The sequence below is a fragment of the Typopeltis vanoorti genome, chromosome 3 (assembly GCF_054136105.1).
Source record: "Typopeltis vanoorti isolate ZY-2024b chromosome 3, IOZ_Tvanoo_1.0, whole genome shotgun sequence".
NCBI classification, from domain to species: Eukaryota; Metazoa; Arthropoda; class Arachnida; order Uropygi; family Thelyphonidae; genus Typopeltis; species Typopeltis vanoorti.
In genome coordinates this window covers 30839612-30848865 of record NC_143551.1, presented here as the reverse complement: position 1 = coordinate 30848865, position 9254 = coordinate 30839612, and positions in this window count along the sequence as shown.

Sequence of the window (9254 nt, the reverse complement as noted above, 5' to 3'; positions counted from 1 at the left end):
GCACGGCTGACTTGAGCATCGCTGAATTGCGTTGGAAGGGTAGTTTTTCGTAACCTCGGTTATTTGGGTGTGCAATGCATCCTTTGTCGTTTGCAGGGTGAGGTCCTCCACAATTGGCGCATTTAGCTGGAGTGGATCTTGGTTTTGTATACATGACGGTCTGGTGGCCCTCGCCACATTTTAAACACCTGTAATTTGCCTTGCAAAGTTTTTGGGCATGGCCAAACCTATGGCACTGCCCAGCACGACTTCTTCCTTAGTGGTTCAGTAGAAATTCTGAGACCACATGTCGTTCTTAATTCATTAATCTCTTTCTGTGTCTTATCAATTTCTACGAGTATCAGTGGCATTGGGCGTTTATCTGCCCTAAGCATTCTGCTCACTTTCACTGGTGTTAGGTTCCGACTCATAAGATCAGTGGTGATTTCTTAATAGGTGACACCCTCGGTCACTTCTCGAAGCACAACCTTGAGATTTTTCTCACTGGGTAAAGCAAAATTATGATATGGGAGACTTTTGTTATCCATTAGTCCTGTCAGCTGTCTGTAGTCAGTGACTGAGGCTGGTTGGATTTTGACTCATTCGTCTTGATTTTTTGGCCAGGAATATGCAATTTTGTGTTCACTAAGGGCTTTTGTGACAGTGGCCCATTTGTCCTTGTCCCTTAGTATTACTGGTGGAACCTTTTCGGTGTTCCTTGGGACTTCTAATGTTGGTGTGTCTTCATCCATTTGGTCTTCTACGGTTCTTCTTTTGTAAGAGTGCTCCCCTTGAGAGATGTTTTGACAGGGGGATTTTGGTGACTGAGCAGCAATGAGATCCTCTTGTGAGATCTCATTCTCCTCCTCCTTTCCATCATTAGAGCGAATGTATTCTTTTATGAATCCTGGCCAGTCAGTTTCTAATTTGCTTATTATGTTTGAGCACCTCTATAGACTGCTCTTTGTTAAGGATCTGGATGTGATCTTTGATGTTCTCCATCTCAAAGTGGCGATTTCCTGCCAGCAGAGATGAGTTAAAAGCAGTATAAAAATCCCGCAGGGCCGGGGCCTGCCAGCAAAGTATCCTGTAGACCTAGACGGACTACTAGCAATGTATGATCCCACAGAGCTCGTAGCCTATCAGCAAATGTCCTGTAGACTGAGCTAGCCTACTAGCAAAGTCTTCTTAGAACTTACTAGTTTGGGAAAAGGAGTATCAATATCTCACTTGGCCACAGTTAGAAACCTACCTCCCTATAAAACCTTAATACCACCACTGGTCCTCATTGCGGGTGGGGCCTGTCGGCCATTTGACCTCTTGCACATTTCATGCAGAGGAGGGAGACAGTAGGAATCACACTGTTAGCACCAGTGCAATGTGAGATTACTGAGAAACCTTGTATTCAATGTAATCAGGCTCAGTCTAAAGTAACACGTCCGTTCTCATCAAAATCCATTGAGGTTCCCATCATTCGATCAGAACAATGAGTGCAGACCAAATATTTATAATGGGAGATTTCAAATATAAGGATACAGATTGGAGAGAGGAAAGGGCTCAGGGAAGATGGAAATGGAGTTTATACAGTTACTAAGGGATAATTACCTGAAACACACGTGATAGAGGGGGGGGGACTAGTGGATTGAGAATGTTTTATCACGTAACAGTATCAGAACTCTACAACTCCAGCAGCATCTATACCTCCTATCAGGTAACGTGACCGCACAGTCTTATTCTGGAAGATTGCTCAAGATGTAGAATTCGAAATCAAGAAAGTTTTGTTGTTATTATTATTATTATTATTATTATTATTATTATTATTATTATTATTATTATTATTATTATTATTATGTTGTTGTTGTTGTTGTTGTTGTTGTTGTTGTTGTTGTTGTTGTTTTTGTTTTTGTTGTTGAAAAAATCTTTACAATCATGCCATAGCTGCTCAAGGGAAGAAAGGTGAGTCATGAACTGTCTCAAATGCCAGGAGGATTTATCGTCCTACGGAAATCAAATAGCCTATACAAAATGCAGTAGGATTCTACACTTAAATTATGCCTGCTTTTCAGAAACAACCCGGCAACGTAAAACCAATGCAACACGCGAGGAATGGATGTGTGTAATCAGCAGGAGGAACAAAGAAACGCACCTAAATCAGCCGATTATACCGGAGGCAAAATCAGACGACGAACTGCACAGACAAAAAAATGCAGGTGAGTCCTGTAATTTCAACTCTTTAAATATATAATAGAAAACGGTCTAGAGACTAAAGAAACCAGTTTAGTAGATCTTGTGAAGACCTCTTCGACAAACAGAACGAACAAATAACAAAATAACAAAACTAAATAACAAACAAATCTAGCGAATATGAAGATTTGGTCAAACATAAAAACTTAGCAGTGAAAGAAGTGTTGCAAACTGTAAAAGACTTCAAAATCAGCATTAACACACTAAATGACAGGCAACACAATTTGATGAAAGAAACTTCCAAACTCCGTCAAGAACTTCATTCTCTAAAATTATAATACCAACGTTTAAATCAGCAACAACATAAAGCAGATCTTATGATTAATGGTCTTCCTGAAACTGCACCTACAGAAAACCTCAAAGACGTAGTTTTAAAATTAGACCATGCAATTGACATCCCCTCTACAGCTTAACGACATTCAGACCGAAAATCGTATTGTTAGTGTTGGATTCTGATTATGTAGAAATTAGAATAAATGTTATTTGATTCAGAATCCAACATGATTTTCCGTCACAAGAACTACATTTGTAAATATTATTTAATGTAAATAACATAAATTATAATTTGATATCATATAACTACCTTAATTATATCAAATATTTAATTATTTAATCAAGGAATGTGTTAATGATAATAACATTCTGTATTAAATATTATTAAGCTATTTTATTTATTGTTATGTCAATATTATAAGAACTTATATTTGCAATTTAACTACGCATTTATTGAAAAGCAAATATTCTAATTATTCCTATTTTGTGAAAGCTTAACGTTATGTAATAACTCAATGTAATAGTATAACCTAATGTAACATTGGCGAGAATGTTTACGTTTATCTGTTGTCATAGAGACGCGTGAAATAAATGAGCGCGAGTGGAACAGAGCGTGGAATAAATAAATAAGAAAAAATATATAGGAGGTGAGAGTGTTGGGACAGAAACTTGGAAGTGAAAGGAAGCAAGGGGAAAAACTAGAGAAGTAGAACTAAATAAAAGGTTCTTAAGGGTAGGAGTAAAGTGGATAATTTTTATAAGTGAGCAAGGACGAAACGAATTTTATAGTTAGCTGAAAGTGAAATCAGCAGTAATAATAGAAGGGAAATTAATGCTACAATCGGATACAATAAAAAGCTGGACGTTTAAGGAAGAGTTCTGAATAAACCCAGCTGTTCTAGAATTGCGGCTTATTTCCGATTAGCCCTAAGAAGAACCTCACAGTGTTTTAATTAGTTTATGAGTGGTAACAAGGATAGTTGAAGTACCCTGTAATTGATGTCCAGAATTCTGAAGTGCGATTGATAGTGCTTTAAGTATAACTTTGGATAAGTCTTGTAGATGTGTTTTTTTTAAGTAAGATAAATAAATTCCAAAAGTTTGCTCACAACATAATTGATGTACAAGGATCTATTTCCGGTAAGGTCTATCATAGTGTATTATTTCAATGCTTGAAGAATTGTGTGTTAATTACGCTATGCTTAACCTAACTTTAACTGTGGAAACTCTTCGTGATTGAGAGTTGGAGATAAGAATTGTTTGAAAGATATTTTCAGCTATTAGTGCCTGTGATATTTTGAACTTATAGCATGACTGAGAAATGTGTGAAAACTGATTAGATTGGATGTTCTATTATATTTATTTAAGTGTAGAAACTTTGTAACCCAGAAGCTGAGAAAGTGCATGTGAAGACTTTGAAGATTGTGCTAATGTGATTAACTTGACTTAACGTTTGATTTGTTTCTACTATTAAAAATTAGAAGTAAAATTTATGTATGTGTTATATGACCTATATTAAATGCTTCATTTGTTAATCTAACTATTGTAATTGCCTGAATTTCTTTTTGCTGCACCGTTCACAAAAATTCGAATCTAGCGGGAATCCCAAAAAGAAAATAAATACTTCGGCCTGAATGAATGAAAAGACTGCTAACTAACTTTGAATTGATCCTACTATTTTATATAGACTTATCTAAGGATAGAGTGGCGCAGTATAATAGAAATTTCTCTACCCTTGGATTAGTGATCAATTTACAATTAGTTGTGTTTTATTTTATGAAAGTGACTTGTAACAAGATGGCGGATTCGAACACAACATGAAGAAAACAACTTCACGACACTAGGAAGAGCAATAAACAATCATAGTCTTACAAGCAAGTCCACAAGAGAGAATTGTGGATTTGCTTGTAAGTCCACAATTGTCCAGCAGACAGAAAAAACCAATTGCATAGTACTTGAACGCATTGCAAGACAACACGCCAATCTTCCTATCAGAATATTTAACACCATTCAACCAGAAAAAGCAAACACAGAACAAAATTATCAATTTTTTTGGATCAGAGGTGCCAAGATATTCTTGAGGATGTCACAAACTTCAAAACTGATACAAATTAAAAGCTCAGAAGACATTGAAAGGCTGCCACAGTGAAAACAAAAGTCACCTAATTAGTTCAAAAAGAAGACCACAATAAAAATAAATGTGAACCACCAAGACGGATGCAATTTCATTTTGATCAGACCATTCAGATAATTCATTTGACCTCCCAAACAACAGCCTACTTCCAACACAGCAATGAAATCCATAAAAAATCAACATCTATTTCCCGGTGTCATCCTCAGATAAGCTCATTAAAAAGCTTCGAGGATGCAAGCGGAGACATCTCAACAGATCAACAGAAAAAAAAAGAAAGAATTATTTATTACATTGAAGTGCTGTAGTTACAGCGGTTAAAAACATTAAAAAGCAAAAATTGTAAAATATATATAATGTTATATATATTATATATATTAACTATTATACTATAAATATAACATATTTATAGTATAACAGTAAGTTATACTATAAATACAATCCATAGTAACTATTATTAACGCATTTTAGAATACAAAAAACGGAAATATTTATAAGAAATTCACTGTAAAAAAATATATATATATGTAATATCAGGCCTGGCTGGTGGCGTGTGCGAAGTATGCAATATACACAGGCGCAGCAGAAGAAAAGGCTCCTAAAAGATGTCAAAAATATGAGATAAGAGTTTAAACAACGAATGGTACAGAATTGTACATATAATTATTAATGTATACGTCGTCTTCCAATCGGGCACCTTCAGATCTTTCCGGAAACGAATAAATAAATTCTGAAATTGCATCCTGGACCAGATTATATCACTGTAATTTTTGATTAAAATTTATGAAAAAATATACCTAAAATAGTTCTTTATTTTTTGATGTATCATAAATCAACTTATGATTTATTGTGAGTTCCATGTAAAAAACAATTTATGTATAAGCAGGTCTAATCCGTAGGTAACATTATACTGTAAAGCGGTTTTCATTTGTTTTTCATTTCCTGTTCGTTTTATTCAAAAAACCTTTTTTGGAAAGGTGTCAAATATTAATCGCACACACAAGAAAAAGACAAGGCGCCGGCGCTGTGTACTATGTAAATACATGTAAATATGTGTATACTATATGTAAATACACTGTAAGATGGTAAATAAAATGTTATCATTACAAAAAAAAAATGTGACACAGGCCTGTGTAGCTCAGTGGAAGTGGCGCTTGCATCCCCTGCACTTGGTCGCTCAAAGTTTGACTCAACTTCAAGTCTAGTCGCCGACTGGAGGAACTTTTTCTAAGCCTTTCATCGGCCGGTTCCCGAGTTAGTCGATCTTTGGCATTGGCAAGCGGGTTTTTCCTACCGGAAACTCGGGTTTTTCGTCCCACAAACTCCAAAAAATCGACTGTAGTACCCACTTTTTTTAAGACAGTGACATATCTAGTTAGGTTAGGTACCAAGAGATGGCAGCACTTGTTTGCCAGCCTCTTCTTTGGTGGCTGCTATAATTAATGATAGACATGGACAAGCTATCTCTGATTGGCTACCAGTGGATATTGAACTGCACACTCAGTCTCCAAAAGCTAGATATGGTATAAAGACCTTGCCTACACCCTATAAGGGAATAAAAGGCATTAGCTGGTTGTTTTTTTTATTATGTGACACCTCCAGGGAGTCCAAAGACTCATCGAGGGAGAGTGTGCCAACAGCATCGAACGATTGATCCCCTTCCAACTACTAACCTTATATGTGGAATTGCAAAGCTGGCAATTATGAGAAACTTAGGTGGCAGTTCGGACCACTGCGTGGTATAAGAAGTGGTCAGATTGTGTGAGACAGGCAGTATCAGACTTTATATACAGGATCAAGAGGATTGGATGGATGGTTAGTAATATAAATAGAAGGTACTGGAAAAAACCCATGAAGAAAGCATTGTGGAAGTAGTATAAAAACTGATTAGCATGCTCTTGAGTTTGGAGACAAGAAGGGTGACTAGTGTATGTTAAGGAGGGTTAAATCAGCGAAACAAGTAAGAGAAAGAATTATTATGGAAGTATAACTTTATCCACTGCTGATGGTAGGAAAGTGAGAGAAGCAGAAAAAATAGTTGAGTTACAAAGTGGTCACTTTGCAAGAGTGAGTCATCTAGGTGGAGACTTTACAGTTACTTATGTGAAAGAGGCTGTGTGAATTGAGATAAATGAACTGCAGTGGCTCAGCATATTGAAAAATATCAATTAGAAGACAGGATTGACACTGGATGGTGTGTCGTCTTTTGCGATACGAGAACGCGAAAGACACTGGTAGTCCTTCTGTTAGGTAAGATGTTCTGTTATATAAAGATAATTCCATGACAGTTCTAGAAAATTACAGACCAACTGATTTCTCTAAACTAGTGGTTAAAATATTGGAAACGTTAGAAGTTAAAATATAGGAATGGGTGACAGGATTTAATGGGGGATATTCAGTTGTTTGCTGATGATGCAAAATTAGGGATGGCAATAGTACTGTAGATATAGGTGATATAGATATTCTGTAGGTTGATTTTGATAAATTCGCAGTGTGGACAAAGGAAAATGGTTATGACTAATATTGTAAAATGTATGGTAATGCACTTTGGGATGAAAAGATTACCTACTTTATATCATATTGATGGTACTGGATTGCAGGAAATTTGACGCTTGCGATTTTGGGTATAATGGTGAACAGAGATTTCAAGTTCAGAGGACATGCTGTAAAAGGTGACAAAAAATCCAAAGGGCTTTTTTGGATGTTGGAGAACACATTGATAATTAATAGTAGGGTAGTTATTTTTCCTCTCTTTAAAGCTATGATTTTGCTTCATCTTGACTACTCTACACAGAGTGGTCACCTGGATTTCTTCAGTATTGTGAGGCTGTGAAGGCATTCAGACTAGTGACGAAGATGGTAAAACGTCTGCGGAATAATCCCTATTAATATAGATTTCCAAAAGTTAGTGAGTGCTCAGAGTCTCGTCTAATTCCCTTTAGGGAATAGAAGGCATTAACGGATTTATTTTATTCCTCGCTGAAGAGCACACACACTAGAAAGTGGTTCTTATCCTTTCTATTTATACGAAATCCATACAACTAGTTTTAATTATTATGCTACACATAATTCTAGTCACACATAGCCTCAGTTGTTTAGTTATCTAAAATCTTAAAATTTAATGGCACGGTTTAAGATGGTTCACGATATCATAATTTAATATTATTTCCAAGACTCCATGGATTGAGGCTCACCGCTGGTTTTAGAGACTAAAATAACTGTCACACCTTGCCTTAAACATATCAATGTTGCATCACTCTCCACCACTCTGAGAATGCATTCTACTCGTTCACCGCACGCCAAAAAATCATTTTAATGTCTTTTTCCACCTTTGCACAGTTTCCAGGGATGAATTCTTGTCCTTGGATCGCCCATTATCCATTAAACCTTTTAACCCTTCATTTGGTAGGCTCCTCTCGCTAGCTTATTCGTCTCAATCATATCACCTCTCCTCCTATTCACCAAGCTCTGAAGTCCACATTTCCTTAATCTGTCTTCATACTTGATATTCCAGAGTCCAGAGACAGTCCTAGTTATTCTCCTCTGCACTCTCTTCAATGTTTCCCTATATCCAATGTAGCCATCAGACCAGATCTGTGCACAGAAATACAAATGAGGCCTGGACCTCTCACCTCCTTATCAGCGTGTTACCATCTTTGCATTATAGCTACAATTTTTTGGCTAACACTTACAACTTTCGCGATGTTCACCCTTTTCTTTGGTGCCCTTTCTACCAAGATACCGAAATTCCCTCTTCCTTTACCACCTGAATCAAAGTTCCTCTAATGTGGTAAACCTTATTTCATCTTCTCTTGTCAAAATGCGTAACTTTACATTTAGCAACACTGAAATGACATTCCCATTTCTTTTTGTTGAAAGCATCATCGTATTCAAATCCCCTCGTAACGAGAACTACATATTAGGACTTCGTGGCATTCTTCTTCCTAACTGAGAATCCTCAGAAAACAACAAACAACATTATTACATGACACCCTCAGGGAGTCCAATGACTTATAAAGCGAGGGCACTTACTCTACAACTCTCTGCCTCCACCACTCAATTCACCAACTACAACTAACCGCAACTACACGATCGCCATCTAACACCCATCCCCCACCACCACTACCTCAAGTATTTTCACAGACAATCACAAACAGCCATACCCACTACAGAACTGAGAACTTAGAACCCGCAGCCTTTTGGCTGGAGAGGTAATCCTTAGGCCAACCAGACCGGCAATTATATGATTAAATAAGTTTAATAACAGTGGTTCCAGAATAGAGCCTTTAGCACTCCACTGGTCATCTTCCTTTTTTGGGAGACTGCAACTCCATAAACAACTTGCTAGCTCCTATTTGTCAACCAGACTTGTACCCAAGCTTCCTCCAACCTGCCGAATGTCAACAGTAGTTTATCATGCGGTACTTGATCATATGCTTTAGCAAAATCCAAATAAATCAATGTACGCGTATATGCATCTCCCACATCCAATGTGCTATTTATTATATTTAAAATGTAACAAAGATAATAAAGCATTACCCCCTCTTTATAATCTGATTCTGCTGATGTGTCTCTAACACTTTCACCATTACATTTGTTATACACATTGGCTAGTTTGACATGAATA